Source organism: Felis catus, chromosome C1 (genome assembly GCF_018350175.1).
Source record: "Felis catus isolate Fca126 chromosome C1, F.catus_Fca126_mat1.0, whole genome shotgun sequence".
Taxonomy (NCBI): domain Eukaryota; kingdom Metazoa; phylum Chordata; class Mammalia; order Carnivora; family Felidae; genus Felis; species Felis catus.
Genome location: NC_058375.1, coordinates 214,576,646 through 214,595,768, shown reverse-complemented (window position 1 = coordinate 214,595,768; position 19,123 = coordinate 214,576,646). Strand labels below are relative to the sequence as shown.

Below are 19,123 nucleotides of genomic sequence, written 5' to 3'. Positions count from 1 at the left end.
ATAAAAAAACGTGTATGTAAACTGTGAAGGGCCAAACCAACCGTGATTACTATGTGCCGTGGCTCAAATCTCAAGGTCAGGAAGCACACCTGGGAACGGAAATCTTAGCCCCGAAGTGGTAGCCCATCGCAATGCTGCCCCCTCTGCCGGGGCCTCTGCTGCTCAGGGTCCCATCTCAAAAGGACAAAAGGCCCGCTCCCCCCAACCTTCCAGACTTGCACACCTGTCTGGCGTCAAGCCAAAGCATGGTGTGACTCAAATGTCTGGGGACACCGTGCGCTTGGATGTGGTGGGGTAGTTTCTTTCATTCTCTCTCTCGGTTTGAAATTCGGGACGTTCGTGGTCATTGGCAAAGCTCAGATTGGACCCGCTGCTCCCGTACGCGTGACCGTTCTGCCGTGTTGTGCCGACTGCCCACACGTGTGTTTGCCTTTCGGGCAAAGGCTCGTGTCAATGCAGTGAGACCATTGGTGGGAACGTCCCAACTGCCTACCCCCTCCCCGCCCACCATCACATCTCTATCCTCCCCTCTCCGTTTCTCACTCAGGCTTTCTCTTCCTTTTTCATTCCTGCCCCTTCTCCAGTGCCCTTGGCATTGTGCAGCTCACAGCACTGGGAACCAGTGTCTCCGTGGGTGTCCTAAGCTTTCTGGGAAATCAGACATCAGACCATCTCCTCAGCCCCACTCTCAACCCCGCCCCTTCCTGGAGTCCCAAGTGTCGTGTCTTGCAAACCCCTCCCTTGGGAGGACCCCCTCCTCCGGCCCCTGGAGAGGGGGGCTAGAGCCAAGGCAGTGTGAGTAGGGGGCCACAGCTTTGTCCCCAGTGGCCCGAGATGGAGGAAGACAATTGCCTGGAGAGCCCACCTTGCCTGTGGGAGGCCTCTCTGGCCTCAGCTGGGAGGCCCAGGGGGCTTACATCAGTGGACAAAGCAGCCCAGAGGCTCAGCGGAAGCCGACCTAACAGCCCAGCCTTACTGGCTCCACTGCAGACCCTGTCTGGGCAGCCAGCAGGCCCGCCAGCCCGAAGTCCAGCATCCCCCACGCACATGAGCCCTTTGCCTCCCCAAGTAAGGAGTCAGCTCTGTCGCCTGGAGTTACCCCTGGCACCACCACAGAATGACACAATTCCTTCCTTTATTCCTTCATCAAACAACTGCCGAGCACCTTGGGCAGGTGAGGCTTCCCAAAGGGGCTGGGGGCACAGATGCGACCAGGGTGGCGGAGGAGAATAGAACCCCAAGGCCAGGTTAGGGGCCCTCCCTCCAGGAAGGGGGCACAGAATACCCTCCTCACTCCAGAGATGGGGGTGGATTGTGGGGCTCAGAGGCATTTTGGTGTGCTCAGCCAGGAGGTTACATCTCTGAGCCTACCGGCGTTTCTTTCCGGAACTCTCCTTGGCGTCTCAGGGAGCTCCCCTCAGCCTCCTCACCTTGGGGTCACCTTTCCCCAATTTGGGAGCTGTGGAGCTCCAGGCATGGAGGAAATACCCAAGGGAAGACTGTCAGCCTGCACCCCTTTCCCTGATTGGCAGTTGTCCTTGAGAGTCCCCAGAGGCCACACTGGGTCAGGGCAAAACACTGAGCACTAGGGGCGCCTGGGTAGCTCAGTCGATTGAGCGGCCGACTTCAGCTCAGGTCAGGATCTCATAGTCTGTGAGTTCAAGCCCCACGTCTGGCTCTGTGCTGACAGCTTAGAGCTGGAGCCTGCTTCCGATTCTGTGTCTCCCTCTCTCTCTGCCCCTCCCCTGCTCGTGCTCTGTCTCTGTCTCTCTCTCTCTCAAAAATAGATAAACGTTAAAAAGGGGGGGGGGCATTTGCCTGGAACATCTCTTCGTGTGTTTTTTTTTGGGAGAATAGCTCAGGTGGCTAATTAAGAACCTGGGTGTCTGGGAACCTGGGTCAGGCCATGTCTCACTCTTTCTCCCTCAACTGGCCCACCCTTTGGGATGGGGGAATGAAGGTGGGGGTTATCATCAAAGGGATGCGTGGAGAAGTGGCCTTGGAGCTGAATATCATTAAACAACCTTACATCACTTCTTAATTATTTACAAGAGGAGAATTGGTGGGTAGGGTTTCATGTATTATAAAGCAGGCTCTCTAACTTGAAAATAAGGTCATTTTTTTCACACTTACCCTAACTGAATGTTGCAAGCCCTTCAAATAGCACACTCTCGGGAAAGGGGCAGCAGAGTTTTGGCAAGGTGGAGTGGGAGTCCCCCCAGGGCACGGGGATGGGAAGAGGCAGAGGTGTGGACCTGGTGAAGCATGAGGACAGGTGTGCCAGAGAGGAGGGAGGGTGGGTGGAGGGGGTCCGCCACCCACGATGCCTGGACCCCAAAGCCTCCTGGAGATCACAGTGGGGCATCTGTAAGGCCAACACACCCCACGGGGAACTCACCCTGCACTCGTACTCCAGCACTAGCTGGCCTTGCCTCGGTCACCTTCACTTCGGCTGGAGGTTCACACACCAGCACCGGTGTCTCCCACGGCTAGAAGCTCTGCCCGTCAGTTTTCCAGGTCTTTGATGAGTCTAAAAATGGGGCGCTGATTCATTATTATTTAATGAGTATGCTTCCTCCAGAGACAAAGCCTCCAGAACAGGCTTCCCAGAGAACAAGCATCTCGGATGATGCCTTCAAAGGCTCAGAGAAGCTTGGGATCCCCTGGGGCAGGGACCAGCTGGGATAAGGAAGGAAGGCAAGCTGGGCCTGAGGACCCTGACCCCCAGGTCCTATCTGGAAGTGGCAAGGGTTTTTCTCTGTGGCTGACTCAGGAAGTATTGCTCAATCCCGAGTACAAGTTCATACGACCTGCTTGTGTCAGTATTTCAATCCCCCCCCCCCCCACCAGCAGTGAGCTCCTGCCACACTGACCTCTTAGCACTGCCTTCAGCCAGTCAGTGTTTGCTGCATGCCTGTCCTGGGCCGTTAAGATGGGACAAAGATGGACAGCCCCTGCCCCTTTCCCAGGGCCCCTCGGCTGCCTCTCCTCCCCTCCTTACTGCTGTCCAAACAGGTAGGTTAAGAAAACCCAATTTCCACTCACAGCTGATTCACTCGGCATCGCTGAGCCAAAACAGATTCCCGTTAAATCCCACTAATGGGACAAAAAACTTCCAAGCATTTTTTACGTTTATAAAACCCTGGCATAACAGGCTTTATTTTTCATGATGCTCTATAGACCTAAATCCACTCATGAAAGTGAGTATGTCTATGAAGATTTTTTTTTTTTTTTGCTCTCATCTGAGTGATAAAAACATTCCTTGGTGGATTCTTGAATGCCGGACAGCCTTCTTTTCTTGAAGTTCCTTTTTAAGGCAGTTAGCTTTGAACTTCAAAATGATGGTAAGGTTTTTTGTTTCCGGAGTGAAAAGGCAGCTGGCACTTGGACAATTTTTCCTAGTGCCTGCGGTATCAGAATTGTTCCCTGGAACGTTCTTTCTACAGTTTTCTGGCCTCTTGGGAACCTGTCCAGAGGCAAAGATCGAAGTCCCTTGTATTAGGCAAACTTGGGTTCCAAGTCAACGGTGAGACACGGAGAGATTCTAGCTGGGGGTCACGAGGAAGCCATCTTGATGCTCAATCTAACATAAATAGACCCACCTAGGCTGTGTTTGGAAAAACATTATTATTTGTGTGTCCCTTGGAGAAATATCACAGAAATTATCAAAATAAAGCAGCATGGGTACATGTGCATGCATCTTTTAACTGGGGGCGGGGCACAGGCTTTGGAGGCCAAGGTGGCCATACTCTAACTGCTTAGCCCCGGGCTGGGTCACTGTCTCCTTTTTATCTCTCTCTGAATTCTCTATAATCTTACAAGGCTGTTTTCTCAGGAAAGGCTGTTTGCTCCACGTCAGAATGTCCTAAGTTAAAGGTGGCAAGGAATAGTTTAGAAATCCTGCTCTTTGCCAGAGCCAGGCTGCCTCCGCCACGTTCTGGCTGTGTGACGTTCGCTGAGTTGGTTGACCTCTCTGAACTTCTATGTCCTCCATGGTACACATGGAGGACATGGGGCAAGGGTAGTAATGATCATTAGGACTGCCCTGAACGTTCCGTGAGATGATGCCTCTATCGGGCTTGGCTTTCACTGTTATCCCAATAGAGAAAAAAAAGAATAGATGCTCTTTTCTAATATAAAAGTTGACTTAAGGCAGTAGAGATGTATCAGTTCACATAGAAAACTGAGCACTCAGCACGAAGGTGTACATGAGAACCCTCAAATGTAAAGAGAACTGATGTCCTCGGACAAGTCTGCCCACCTGCTACAAGTGCTTGGAGCCCAGCCAGCTTTGGGAAACTCCCTTCCCCTGGTGGCACCACTCAGGTCTGCCTGTTGTCCACGGGGGAGACGGTACACCTGCCCAAGGTCTCAGCTCGTCTGACCCGGTAATTATTTCCCTCCAGTGAGTATTTCTTGACAAGTGAAGGTACTTTTTCTGGCAAAACCATAATGCTCTAATCTTAAAAAACCAAGTCTGGTAACTGCTGGTATGGAAAGAGTTTGAGGATGGGGCATCCGAGTGGCTCAGTCTGTTAAACGTCCGACTTCGGCTCAGGTCATGATCTCACAGCTCGTGAGTTCGAGCCCCACATCGGCCTCTGTGCTGACAGCTCCGAGCCTGGAGCCTGCTTCGGATTCTGTGTCTCCCTCTCTCTCTCTCTCTCTTCCCCTCCCCGGCTCATGCTTGTGCTCTGTCTCTGTCTCTCTCAAAAAGAAAGAAAGAAAGAAAGAAAGAAAGAAAGAAAGAAAGAAAGAAAGAAAGAAAGAAAGAAAGAAAGAAAGAAAGAAAGAAAGAAAGAAAGAAAAAGGAAGGAAGGAAGGAAGGAAGGAAGGAAGGAAGGAAGGAAGGAAGAAAGGAAGGAAAGAATTTGAGGAAATCAATGGTGGGTGAACCTCCTGGATTTAGGGCTCCACTTGGAAAGAGAGTGTATTAGCTTCATGTTGCTGCTATAACAAATGAGCACATGCTTAGTGACTTAACAACAATATAGACACATCACCTTTCAGTTCTTGAAGACAGGAGTCCAAAATGGGTCTCACTGGGCTAACATCAAGGTGTCATCTGGGCCACTTTTCTTCTGGAAGCTCCTGGAGACAACATTTCCTTGTCTTTTCCAGCCTCTCGAGGCCACCCCCATTCCTTGTCCCGTGGCCTCCTCTTCCCTTTTCAAAGCCACCAAGGGTAGCACCTGCAAACCTCTCTCTGCCCCTCTTGCTCTCCTCTCATAAGGACCCTGGTGATTACGCCGGGGTGGGGGGGTGGCCACACAGCAGTGGCCAAGCTGGAGAAGCAGACCCTGGTCCTGTGATTTGAGCATCTGTGCTATGTACCAGGCTCTGCAGGACCCGAGAACCCCGCCAGGTGGAGTTTGGAGTGGGGGCTGGCCAGCTGTAGCCCCAGGAGACCTCAGCGTGGCCTATAGTCGGGTGCTATGACCATCGGACCCACTCATCCATCACCGCAGGGCCAGGGGCTTGGCAGTTGCTGGATAGAGGAAGGGGTCAGTGGATGAACAGGAGTCTCTGTGGGCTTCACTGTGGACTGAGTGGGCCCGGCCCTCGGGTGGAGCCCTGGAGGACGGAGCTCTGAGGAGCTAGATGGCGGGACCACGTGGGGCACCAGCATGGACCCAACGGTCGGTCCAAGCTGGAAGCCACACCCAGAGCCCTGTCAGGAGGAATAAAAGGAGCAGCCTAGATGGACAGACAGCATGGACTCGGGAAGGGGCACAAACACAAAGAGACCCAGGCTCTGCGGAGACAGTGCCAGTGCTGCTGTGATTTGGGGGGTTTGGGCAGCCCCGGGTTAGGTCCTCGAGGGTCTCCTTGGTGTGGGGAGGTCCCACGTACCCACCGGCCACTTTGTTCATGCTGGATGTCCCTAGCCGATGGCCCAGCAAGGTTTGGGTTATTTATGATTAAAGCGCACGGATTCACGAACATCAGAGCGGTGGTCTTCGCCCTCTGGGGGCCTGAGGAGAGCCGCGGACGGCCCCGCCCCACCCCACCCCGCACAACGTACAAACACACCCTCCTGCCCTCGGTTTCAAAAGACTTTCAGCCTCACTGAGGTCCTGTCTCAGAAGGCTGAAGAGGAGAAGTTCTCAGAACCCCCGGAGGGCTTGTCACCACACAGCGCTGTCCCCACCCACCCCAGCCTGCCCAGGGCTGCTGGCTGAGCGGGTCTGGGGGAGAGCCCGTGATTCTGCACGTCTCAAGAGCTCCCAGATATCGAAGCTGCTCAGAGTGAGCCTCGTCCTGGGAAGCCCTGCCACACTAGAGAGGGAAGAGAGCCTTAGGTGGGAAGACAAATGAATTCTGTGGTGTCTGGGTCATCCAGGTAATTTCAATCCAGTGTTTCTGGAATGTCGCTCATCTACCCTGCACGTTTACGATTGTTAACATAGCTGTGTACCACCTGTGCTGCTAATATTTTCCACAGATTGGCTTTACAGGATACTCTCTATTTATTTTCGTCCTAAGTATTAATTCCTATGAAATCGCAGGTCTGATGTGCTAACTGGAATTTTTCTAAGGTGCATCAACTCTGTAGCTATTGATTTTTTGATATTTGGTTGTACTTCTAAAAATCAGCTCACAGCCACTGGTTCAAAATCCCGTGCAGCTGGAAGGAGAACAGGGGACCATCTAGGTTCATCCCAATCCTCTGAATATTTTAGGGGAGAAATAGTTGAAGGAAACCAAAGGCCCCTCAACTTCTCTGCCACTATTGCTGTTTTGTTTTTGTTTTTGTTTTTGTTTTTTTTAAGATCTCCCTCTTGAATAACTCACTTACCCAAACCAACACAGAAATCCTAGCCCTGGGGCTCCTGGGTGGCTCAGCTAAGTATCCGATTCTAGATTTCGGCTCAGGTCACGATCTCACGATTCTGTGTTGACAGTCGGGAGCCTGCTTGGGATTCTCTCTCTCCCTCTCTCTCTGCCCCTGCCACATTCATTCATGTGTGTGTGCACATGCGCTCTCTCAAAATAAATAAATAAACTTAAAAAAAAAAGAAAGAAAGAAAGAAAAAAGGGAGGAAAGAAGGAAGGAAGGAAGAAACAAACAAACAAACAAACAAACAAACAAACCCTGGCCCTTATGCCCCTGCTGGCTCACGGCTCTCTCACCTTCCACAGGCCTCCAGCATTCTGCAATTTTTGTCTATTCCTACTCCCCTCTCTGCCCAGGCACAGGCAAATGGGTCTTAATTGTGACAGTGCACACCTCCATAAACCTCAGTTTACCTAACCTCCTCGGTAAACCTTCCTCAGGGCCTGAGTCACCTCCCTCCCACTTGCAGGCCTCTGGGGAGATGACAGGACTTACCAGGAGGCACACAGCGTTGCTTAGAATGCTTCCAGCACTGCACGGATGACAGAAGGTTCTAGAAGGAAAAGAGAAGCCAGAGGAGTCATGCTTGGAATGATGAGCCATGTTGGGGAATTCCCTGCTGCCTGCTCTGCTGGGGCCCCAGGGCCTAGCACTGTGCGGATACTAACGTGTGGGTGGACAGAACCCACCCGCGACCCAAGGACACAATGGACCCAGCTCAACCTCACGTCCTCAACCAGACACACCACAGATAGGGCATCCAGTGTTGGACCACTGGGAAGCGATGCATTAGAATCCCTTCAAACCAGGGTAAGAAAACAACTTTAAGAGATTTTACTGGGAAAATACAAGGAACCGAAGGGCAAAACTAACACCCAGCCTGCCGAGGGCTGGGAACCAGAAATGGGAGATGGGAATGCCACGCATGTCTCTCTCCCTGGGCTTTCATTCTGCCTTGCACGCTCTCTCTCTGTCTCCCTCTGTCTCTCTGTCTCTGTCTCTCTCCACATTGGCTGCACTGCTACACCTATATATGACTTGTCCCGGACAATTAAAAATGCGCCGCCCCCCACCCATGGCCATCCAGCCCGGAGCCCCCCTGCTTAACTGGCCTGGTCCTCATCTCAATCTTCATCACTGGGAGAGCAAATCTGATTGGCTCAGCCCAGCCTCTGGCTTGATTCCTCCTGGGTCAAAGGTCCACTCTCTTCCGGGCAGCTGTGGCCAGGGGGCTGGCACCAGGGGCACTCAGGGTCCTCCCCTTCCAGGGCTGAGGATGAAGCCAACTCTCTAGGAAGGGGTTCTAGAACAGGAGGGAAGGACGGCCGCTTTCTGGCAAAAGGACTGGATCCCCGGAGCCGTTTTGATCGCACCCCCCTTTGTTCCTTTGCCAGTTGTTATGTGCCGAATATTCATGTTCCCCAAAATTCATGCTAAAGCCCAAACCCCCAGTGTAATGGCATTTGGGGACGGGGCCTTTGGGAGGTCAAGAAGGTGGGGTCCTCAGCCTTAAAAAAATTTTTTAAAGGTTGTGGGGGCTGGGTGGCTCAGTCAGTTAAGCACCCAACTTCGACTCAGGTCATGATCTCATGGTTCATGGGTTCGAGCCCCGCATCAGTCTCTGTGCTGACAGCTCGGAACCTGGAGCCTGCTTTGGATTCTGTGTCTCCCTCTCTCTCTGCCCCTCGCCCACTCGTGCTTGGTCTGTCTTTTTCAATAAATAAATGAACATTAAAGAAATAAAAAAATAAAAGAAGGTGGGTCCTCATGACGATATTAGTCACCTTCTAAGAAGAAGTCTCTCTCCCTCTTCCCTTCCTCCTCTGTCTCCTGGGCACACACCAAGAAAGGCCATGTGAGGACATATCTAGAAGGTGGCTGTCTACAGGCCAGGAAGAGAGCCCTCACCAGAACCCGGCACCCTGATCTCACACCTCCAGCCTCCAGAACTATGGGAAAAGAAATTTCTGTTGTTGAAGCCACCCAGTCTGTGGTATTTTGTTAAGGCAGCCCGAGCTGACTAAGACATCAATACCGGTCTTGTCATTTTTAGCAGGCCTTTTTATAAATCCTCTCAAATGTGGGTTGATAGATGAGTTCACAGCAACTCCAACATGCAAATGGCCCCACAACTAGAACTCCACAAAGACCCAGTGTTGAGTGTGCAACTTCCTGCATATAAATATCCCTGTTTGGCTACGGAAATGACATGCCCACTTTTCTGTAGCGTCTGCTTTGCTCTGTGATGGAGAGCCTGGCTGCCCTGGCCGGCGTCCCTCTGGCTGCGTCCAGCAGACCTTGGCCCACTGGTGGGGCGGGAGCTTGCCAAGGGCGGTGGCCAGCTGAGGCCACTCACCCCGAAGGAGTGGTCCTTGTCCCCAGCTCACTCCCTCCTCTCGCTCACAGCCTGTCTGATGACTGGATTTGGAAAATAGTGAAAGAGGGTCAGCTTCCATTAATTAGGTAAAAGTTCTCTCAGTAAAGGAAACACTCCAGGAGCTGCTGGGGCTTTGAGAAAGTAGGTTGAGCCCTCTCCTCCCCCAGCCAGCTGAGAGTGACTGCTGTCACCAAGGTGCCCAGAGGGGACAGGACTCTCAGGAACTGCCACCAGCCAGTCCCCAGGGACAAGGCATAGATTTCACTCACTGGGACACAGCCAAGGCTCTGATGACCCCTGCTTCCTTTTTCCCAAACCCTATCCCTGCTTTTTATATTGAAAACTATAAACATTTTACCATCTTGAATTTTTTTTTTTTTTTTTTTACTAAAAAGTAAAGACAATTTGAAGAAGTGGATCAGTCCTTTATTCTTTACTTGGAAAGAGTAAAAAGCATAGCCTTTTTAGGGAGTGTCACTAACGCTTAGGCATGTTGATGTGACGGCAGGCACCCTAACCTCGTTGAATGCTTGCCTTACCACTGCACAAGTGAGAGATGTTTCCAGAGGGAAAGAGAAGCCTGAGAATGGGGTGCTCTCATGTTTCGGATGATGGCAGGTGTCAGAATATGGCCCCCGCTTGCTCCCCTGGGGCCCTGAGCAAGGGAGCACGTCTGCCTCCTGACCCCGGGCCCAGTGCAGAGTCAGACAGAGCCACGCTCAGCGGGTGAATAAATGGAACCCACCGAGGACAATGACTGACCAGTTCAACCCCGTGCCAGCTAGGTATGGCCCACCCTCAGATGGGAAGCTGAGGATCGAGGCTATCTCAAGAGCCCAAGGAGACCCATCCTGAGAGCCTGCCAGGGAGAGCCACACCTTGGGGTCCCCTCCACTCCCGGGTCCCTTGACTTCAGCCTGACTTGGGCTCTACAGAAGGAAGACCGCCCAACACTTGCTGGGCTGTACAAGAGGTGAGCTGCTCGGGCGGCCACCCACCCCCACTCACTAGGAAGCCTGGGACTGGCCGTCATTGTCACCGGGATACCTGCAGGCCACAGCCACTGTGGGGAGGACCCCTGCACCTGGCCTGAGCCCCTGCTGCCAAACTGCCCCGGGCTCCCCATGAAGAAGCCACCATACCACGTGGAGGGAGGGGCTTGCCGGACAGGCCCTGGGAACTGATAGATCAGCCCCCAGAGAGAACAGGGCTGGTCTGGCCTTGCTTCTGGCTTTGTCTCCTGCCATGTGCCCTGTCTGATCTTTGCTCTCTGATTAGGGCTGCGCTGCTTCCTAAGCTCATGCCTGGCCTTCCCCTGTGTCCACTGCAGTCACTCCTTTCCCCTCAGCCGTGGGGCAGGGCCCCGGGACCGCAAGACCCGGGTTCGAATTCAGCCTCGACCACTTACCGGCTGTGTGATCTTAGGCAAATGACTGAGCTTCTCTGAGGAGGGCATGGCCGTGGGAAACAGTTAAACCCCTGAAGCAGATGAGGCCCTGAGAGAAGGAGTGGGAAGGTCTGGCAGAGGACCCAGGCTAAAAAACAAGGGTGTATGATACATGGTGCAGGGTGAGGGGCAACACAGAGGAAGGGCACTGGGGGCCTTGCCCGCCTGCGTCTGAAGCCGGAACGATGGCAGACATTGGAAAGAAGAAGAAAGTGAGCCCGCTGGTGCTGTGCGCAGCTGGACCCTGGGGCCTCTGGTATCCGACCAGTTTATGTTCTGGAAGCCCCCACCGTATCCTGCCCACTCCTGAGGGAGCCAGAGAGCCCTGGCGAGGCCACAAGAATTCAAATCGTTAACAGCCTCCTGTTAGGCACAGGACAGCAGAGAAACTAAATCCTCTCTGACCCCAGCTGACCACTCACCACAGAGGCCAGCGTCAGCTCAGGACAGTGTCCTGGGTTCCACCCTGGCCCTGGGAACGCCAGCTCCGGCCTCCACCCCACCCTGTCCCTCCACCCCTCCTGCCACTCGGTGTTGCCCCTCAGTGATTTCTGGAAACAACAGTAACAACAAGCCCAGACTCCTTTTCCAGAGGAAAGGGGATTTGCCCAAGAGGTAGTTCTCAAGGCGTGCCCAGCGGTAACAGCTGAGAACGTGCTAGAAATACAAACTCTCTGGGGCACCCGGGTGGCGCAGTCGGTGGCTCAGGTCACGATCTCACGGTTTGTGGGTCCGAGCCCTGCATCGGGCTCTGAGCTGACAGCTCAGAACCCGGAGCCTGCTTCAGATTCTGTGTTTCCCTCTGTCTCTGCCTGCCTCTCCTGCTCGCACTCTGACTCTCTCTCTTTCAAAAGGAAACATTAAAAAAAAAAAAAGGAAGAAATACAAACTTTCAGCCCCACCCCAGCCCTCTTGCATCAGAAGCTCTGAGGGGGGCACCCAGCAATCTGTGTTTTAACCCCCTGAGGCCCGCTCCACTGGGAGAATCACTGCTTCCCAGCCATGAGAACAAACGCTCCAGCAAAGACACGAAATAACGTGGAACAGTGTGGACGGATCTCACAAGCCGATGTCACGAGACGTCAGACACAAAAGAGAACATTCTGAACTATTCTATTTACATAAAGTACCGAACCAGGCCAGGAGCAATCCACACTGTTAGAAGTCAGAGGTTACCCTTAGGAGCAGGGCAGGGGAAAAGGCAGAGAGACTGTCTGGAGCGGCAGTGACGTTCTCCTTCTGGGTGCGGGTGCTGGCTACACAAGGGAATGATTCTAGAATTATATTAAGATGTTTTTGGAGGGCGCCTGGGGACTCAGTCGGTTAAGCGTCTGACTTCAGCTCAGGTCATGATCTTGAGGTTCATGGGTTCAAGCCCCACGTCAGGCTCTGTGCTGACAGCTCAGAGCCTGGAGCCGGCTTCGGGTTCTGTGTTTCCCTCTCTCTCTGCCCCTCCCCTGCTCACACTCTGTCTCTGTCTCTCTGTCTCTCAAAAATAAATAAACATTAAAAAATACTTTTTTCTCGGGGCACCTGGGTGGCTCAGTCGGTTAAGCGTCCGACTTCGGCTCGGGTCATGATCTCACGGTCCGTGAGTTCGAGCCCCGCGTCGGGCTCCGTGCTGACAGCTCAGAGCCTGGAGCCTGCTTCAGATTCTGTGTCTCCTTCTCTCTCTGACCCTCCCCCGTTCATGCTCTGTCTCTCTCTGTCTCAAAAATAAATAAAACATTAAAAAAATTTTTTTTTAATACTTTTTTCTTAACTCCATGAAAGGCAAAATAGAACCACTACCTGCCTCTTCTTGACTAGCCTAACGCTCGGTTGCAACCGCACGGGGATAACCCGGAGTTCTGTCCCTCTAATCCAGAGAGTAGAAAGCTGGGCTTTCTTTTATCCTTGGCCAAAAAGGTCTTATGAATTCAACCTAAAAAACGGCCTCAACAGACGTCAGAAGAAGCAGGCTAATTAAAACCAGAAAGAACACATCCACAAGTAACGCTGCCATATTTGGTAAATGCTGTTGCCCCGACCTTGTCTCGGGTTTAGAGATAATGTTTTCAGAGAACAAGCCGCCTCTTTCAATTACCTTGGTGGCTATTTCACAAAGGGTTTACCTTGGAAGGGATACCAGGAAGTAATGTTGCACAAGGCAAGACATTCTGCGGATGTTTGGCTCCGGTGTTGGGGGTGGGATGGGGGCCAAAAGAAGAATCTCATCTCACTTGCCAAGGAATTTTTCCAGGCCAGACGTTTCAAGGCCTTGACACCACAGCATGGAGCTTTGTGGCTCCATTGTCTATCTGCCTGTGGGCTAGAGTAGATTCGTAACACTGTCCCTTATGAGGAAAATCTTGGCCCACCTGGAGGGATCCCGTGGGCTCATTTTCCTTAAGGATGTCGATTCTCCCCCACCCCCAGTCTACTCGGAGTGGGTAGTTAACAGGCAACACACACACCACCCCTATGTGGCTTATCTAGGAGCTCTGTCCCAAGATGATTCCACCAAAGCTTCCCCAGAGATTCCACGGGGGAGACGGAGAATCCATGTTTCCTTCCTAAGCCCCTCTAGAGCCTCCCCTGCTCAGGCAGAAGCCTGAACCACGTCACCCTGCAGAATGACTTGTGCTTGGTTGCGCTTTTTACGTGAAGCCATCAGTTTACAGCAAAGGAGGCACAGAAGAGTCTTAAACCTGTTGGCGTGTGCCTGTGCAAACCTTGTGGGTCCAGGAGAGAGACTCTACTGGATGGAATAGACTAGGGTCCATGTATTACCTGGACTTCCTCTACAATGCACGTTCCTGGGATCCACATTAGCCTTGCCCCAAATCGGACATAAATCCAGGAATCCATGTATTTAACGAACTCTTTAAAGTTTAAAAATCACTGCACGAAGCTCCTTCTTCCATAAAAGCCCTTGAGAGAGATCACTTAGCTCGTCCTAGTGCCAATGCAATTTCTCCTGAGCACGTGGTCAGTTTTTATCCTCGGCTGCAGTAGAATGAGTCACTGACACATCCCCCCTTTTCACCTTGGCTCCTAGGAAGCTTAGGCATAATTTGACCACGCCCATAGCAAAAGTCTTTGTAATAGGAATTCTTTAAAACGTATCCCCCATTGAGTTTTATGTCTCCATTCCTTCATTCTTCTTTCTGTTGTCCCCTTTTTGATTTATGCCATGTTGCATGAGCGAGACATAAGTAGGAATATTGTTATTTTTATAGATGGAAATATTACCTGTGTTGATTTGCATAATAATTCTTAGAAAAAACAGCGACCACACATTGTGTGCCAGCACTGTGCATCCTCACATTAGTCCCAGTACTTAGCGAAGATCTGTCCTGCCTCCCTGACAGTAGAGGAACAGGAGGCCCAAGGGGAGGAGACATGTACTGTCCATGCGACCCGTAAGGGACTGAACAGGGTTGACAGCCCATGCTTGCTTGGTGCCAGGGAACACGGTGCTTCGTGCCTGTACTGCTTTCCCCAGCATGCCACAGCAATATTTGGAAACCGTGGACTTCCTTCTCCAAATGTTCTATTGTCTGACCCCTGACAGGTGGAGGGGCCTGTCCCCACGCTGCCTTGACCTAGTTTCAGCCTTGTGTATCTTTTCTTCAAGTAACCTGAATAACTGTCCCTTTCTCTAACAAAAGAGAGCCTAACTTAAACACACATTAAAAAAAAAATGAAAACAAATAATAGTAAAACAAAGGAAATAGAAATGATGTATCGTAGAATATTATGCAAATATTAAAAGGGGGATGTATATACCTAGTTCCTCAGAATGCCACATTTTCCAAAACTAGTTGTTTAAGGGGAGGAAAAAGTAATAAAACCATATGCAATTTTTTTTAATGTTCTCTAGTTTGAAGAAAATATTTAATGCTTTAATTCTGTTGCTGTTTATTTAGGGAATTTATTTTGAAGATCTAAACTCAAATGTTTTTCCCAAACTGCTTACTAGCATTCCAAACTTCTATTGACGTTCCTCCTTTCTTAATAACAATTTAATGGAGATATAATTCACATTCCACACAATTCACCTTTTTAGAGCACACAGTTCAACGGTTTTTAAAGTACAACCACCACCACAACCAATTTTAGAACATTTGCATCATCTCAAAAGAGATCCCGCCCCCATTAGCGGTTCCTCAACCCCACACCCCACCACCCGTCCAGCCCTAGGCAAACACCAATCTATTTTCCACCTCTATGCATTTGCCTGTTCTGGACAGTTCTTACACATGAAATAAGACAATGTGGTGTTTTGTGCCTGGCTTTTTTTCACGTAGCAAAATGCTTCCGATGTTTGGTTCATGTTAGAGCATGTGTCAATATTTAATTTATTTTGAGGGCCGAATAACATTCCATTGTGTGGAAATATCATATTTGTTTATCCGTTCATCAGTTGGGAGACTCTTGGATTATTTCCACTTCTTGCCAGTTATGAATAATGCTCCTATGAACATTCATGTACAACTTTCCGTGTGGACATACGTTTGCATTTCTCGTGGGAGTACACTTAGGAATGGAATTGCTAGGTCATATGGTAATTCCATATTTAGCCCTTTGAGGAACTGCCAGGCTATTTCCCAAAATGCCTGCACCATTGTATGCTCCCATCAGCAGTGTATGAGGGTTCCAACTTCTCTATATCCTCACCAGTATTTGTTATTATCTGTCTTTTTTATTATAGCCACCCTAGTGGATATAATGCAATATCCTAATGGATATAATGCAATCTCATTGTTGTTTTGATTTGCATTTCCCTAATTAGTAGTGACGTTGAGCAAATTTCCATGTGCTAACTGTATACCTTCTTTGGAGAAATGTCTATTCAGACCCTTTGCCATGTTCTGGTGTTATCTAAAACACCATTGTCTAATCTGATGTCAAGAACATTTACACATATGTTGTCAGCTAAGAGTTTTACAGTTTTAGCTCTTACATTTAGGCATTTGATCCATTTTGACTTAATTTTTGTAGACGGTGTGAGGTAGAGATCCAAATGCATTCTTTTGTGTGTGAATATTCAGTTGCCCCAGCACCATTTGTGGAAAAGACTATTCTTACTCCACTGAATGGTCTTGGAACTTTGGGCCTCTATGGTCAAAAATCAATTGATCATAGGGGCACCTGGGTGGCCCAGTTAGTTGAGCATCTAACTTCAGCTCAGGTCATGATCTCACAGACTGTGGGTTTGAGCCCCACGTCAGGCTCTGTGCTGACAGCTCGGAGCCTGGAGCCTGCTGTGGATTCTCTGTCTCCCTCTCTCTCCCCCTCCCCTGCTTGTGTTCTGTCTCTCTCTCTCTCAAAAATAAGTGAACATTTTAAAAAATCAACTGGCCATAGATGTATGGGTTGATTTATGGATTTTCAATCCTATTCCATTAACCTATAGATATATATACCCTTATGTCGGTCTTGATTACTATTGCTTTGCAGTAGTTTTTGATATCAGGAAAATGGGTCCAATTTTACTCTTCTTTTTCAGGGTTGTTTTTGCATGGGTCCCTCGAATTTCCATATGAATTTTACAATCAGTTTATTAATTTCTGCAAAGAAGCCAGCTGGGATTTTGATTTTGATTGTGTTGAATCAATTTGGGGAGTAATACCATCTTAACAATATTAATTCTTCTGCTCCATGAAAATGGAATGTCTTCACATGTATTTAGATTTTCTTTAATTTCTTTCAATGATATTTTATAGTTTTCAGAATATGTTTTGTGCTTTTTCTGTTAAATTTATATTTTGAAATCTTTTTTGACATCATAAATGGAATTCTTTTCTTAATTTCACTTCTGGTGTGCTCATTCCTACCATATAGAAATACAGTTGATATTTGTATATTCATCTTATATCCTGAAGCCTTGCTGAATTTGTTCATTTCCAACAGTTTTTTAGGAGATTCCCTAGGATTTTCTAAATACGAGACTATGGCATCTGCGAATAGAGAAGAGTTTAATTCCTTCCTTTCCAATCCTTTATTTCTTTTTCTTGACTAATCATCCTGGATAGACTTTCCATTGGATGGGCATCCTTATCATCCTCCTGATTTTATAGGAAAATACCCAGACTTTCATAATTAAGTATGATATTAGCTGTGGGGTTTTCTTTTATTATTATTGTTATTACTATTATTATTATTTTATCTTTTATTTTTTTAACTTTACATCCAAATTAGTTAGCATATAGTGCAACAATGATTTCAGGAGTAGGTTCCTTAGCGCCCCTGACCCATTTAGCCCATCCCCCCTCCCACAATCCCTCCAGTAACCCTCTGTTTGTTCTCCATATTTGTGAGTCTCTTCTGTTTTGTCCCCCTCCCTGTTTTTACATTATTGTTTCCCTTCCCTTATGTTCATCTGTTTTGTCTCTTAACGTCCTCATATGAGTGAAGTCATATGATTTTTGTCTTTCTCTGACTAATTTCACTTAGCATAATATCCTCCAGTTCCATCCACGTAGTTGCAAATGGCAAGATTTCATTCTTTTTGATTGCCGAGTAATGCTCCATTGTGTATATATACCACACCTTCTTTATCCATTCATCCTTCGATGGCCATTTGGGCTCTTTCCATACTTTGGCTATTGTTGATAGTGCTGCTATAAACATGGAGGTGCATGTGTCCCTTCGAAACAGCACACCTGTATCCCTCGGATAAATGCCTAGTAGTGCAATTGCTGGGTTGTAGGGTAGTTCTATTTTTAGTTTTTTGAGGAACCCCCATACTGTTTTCCAGAGTAGCTACACCAGCTTGCATTCCCACCAGCAGTGCAAAAGAGATCTTCTTTCTCCACAACCTCGCCAACATCTGTTGTTGCCTGAGTTGTTAATGTTGGCCCTTCTGACAGGTGTGAGGTGGTATCTCATTGTGGTTTTGATTTGTATTGCCCTGATGATGAGTGATGTTGAGCATTTTTCACGTGTTGGTTGGCCATCTGGATGTCTTTTTTGGTGAAGTGTCTATTCATGTCTTTTGCCCATCTCTTCACTGGGTTATTTGTTTTCTGGGTGTTGAGTTTGATAAGTTCTTTGTAGATATTAGATACTAACCCTTTATCTGATATGTCATTTGCAAATATCTTCTCCCATTCTGTCGGTCGCCTTTTAGTTTTGCTGATTGTTTCCTCTGCTGTGCAGAGGTCCCAGTAGTTCATTTTTGTGGGGTTTTCATAAATGTCTTTTATCAAGTTCAAGAAGTTTTCTATACCTGGTTTGTTGAGTACTTTTATCGTGAAGAAGTGTTGAATTTTGTCAAATGCTCTTTGATGCCAGATGTCTACTGAGATGATCATATAATTTGTGTCTTTTATTTCATTGGTATAGTGCATTATATTAATTGATTTTTGCATGTTAAACCAACCTTGCATTCCTGAGATAAATTCTACTCGGTCATGGTGTATAATCCTTTTATATATCAGTCTCCTGGCATTTTGTTAGGGTCTATTCATCTATGCTAATAAGAGATAGTGGTGTGTAGTTTTCTTGTGATGTTTAGTTTGCTTTCTTAATGCCTCCATTTTTTATGTTTGTGATGCCTCTTCTATAAGAGCGTTTTTATAGATAAGAATTCATTTCTGGGCTGGCCATTCTGTCCCACTGATTGACTGCCTTGGGGTAATACCACATTCCTTGTATTACTGTAGCATTTCATGATATTTAGGAGAAGTAGACTCTCTCCACTACATATATATATGTGTCTCAAAATGTTTGAGCTAATCTTCCCTGTCTATCCTACAATGAATTTCATAATCATCTCATCAAAACATTCCAACAGGTTTTTCGTAATTGGATTTTTTAATTGTAATGTCACTAAAACTATATATTAACCTGATGAGAATTGACATGTCTTTAATTTTCCAATCCAGGAAAAACCCATGCTTCTCTAAAGATGTGAGTCTCCTTTTATCTCTCAAGTTTTTCCTTTATACAGGTTGTTTGCGTTTATTAATATGGTTATTCTTTGTTTTCTGGTTTTGTTACTCCTATGACTGGTATCTCTCTACTTTCTTGTTATTGTTGACATGTAGTGTATCTATCCTATTCTGGCTCCAGGATGAATTCTCTGTAATTTCAATAGTTTCAATTGGTTCTCTTGGGTTTTCTAGGCGCACAAATCATATCACCTGCAAATTATGATTATTTTTTAAAATCTGCTTAACATTTATTTATTATTGAGAGACAGAGAGAGACAGAGCATGATCAGGGGAGGGGCCGAGAGATGGGGAGACACAGAATCCGAAGCAGGCTCCAGGCTCTGAGCTGTCAGCACAGAGCCCGACGCGGGGCTCGAACTCACAAACTGCAAGATCATGACCTGAGCCGAAGTTGGACGCTTAACCGACGGAGCCACCCAGGCACCCCCAAATTATGATTATTTAAACTTCTGTTCTGACAACATTTGTTTTATGTCTCATTACATTGGTCAATCCCCATGAAACATGTTAATAATGAG

General features: G+C 48.4%; 1 protein-coding gene across 4 annotated transcripts in view; it reads right to left on the bottom strand.

Moving 5' to 3' along the window:
• NEU2 (neuraminidase 2) overlaps positions 1–19,123 on the bottom strand; it is a 91,494-nt gene that overhangs the window by 20,993 nt on the left and 51,378 nt on the right. For 2 of the 4 annotated variants that reach the window (XM_023259814.2, XM_019838893.3), the window contains 3 exons: positions 7,334–7,391; positions 5,004–5,091; positions 2,399–2,530 (listed from right to left, as the gene is read on the bottom strand). The gene's annotated coding sequence lies outside the window, so the exon portion shown is untranslated. The remainder of the gene's footprint in view (positions 1–2,398; positions 2,531–5,003; positions 5,092–7,333; positions 7,392–19,123) is intronic. The other 2 variants (XM_023259815.2, XM_019838899.3) reach the window with 1 other exon arrangement.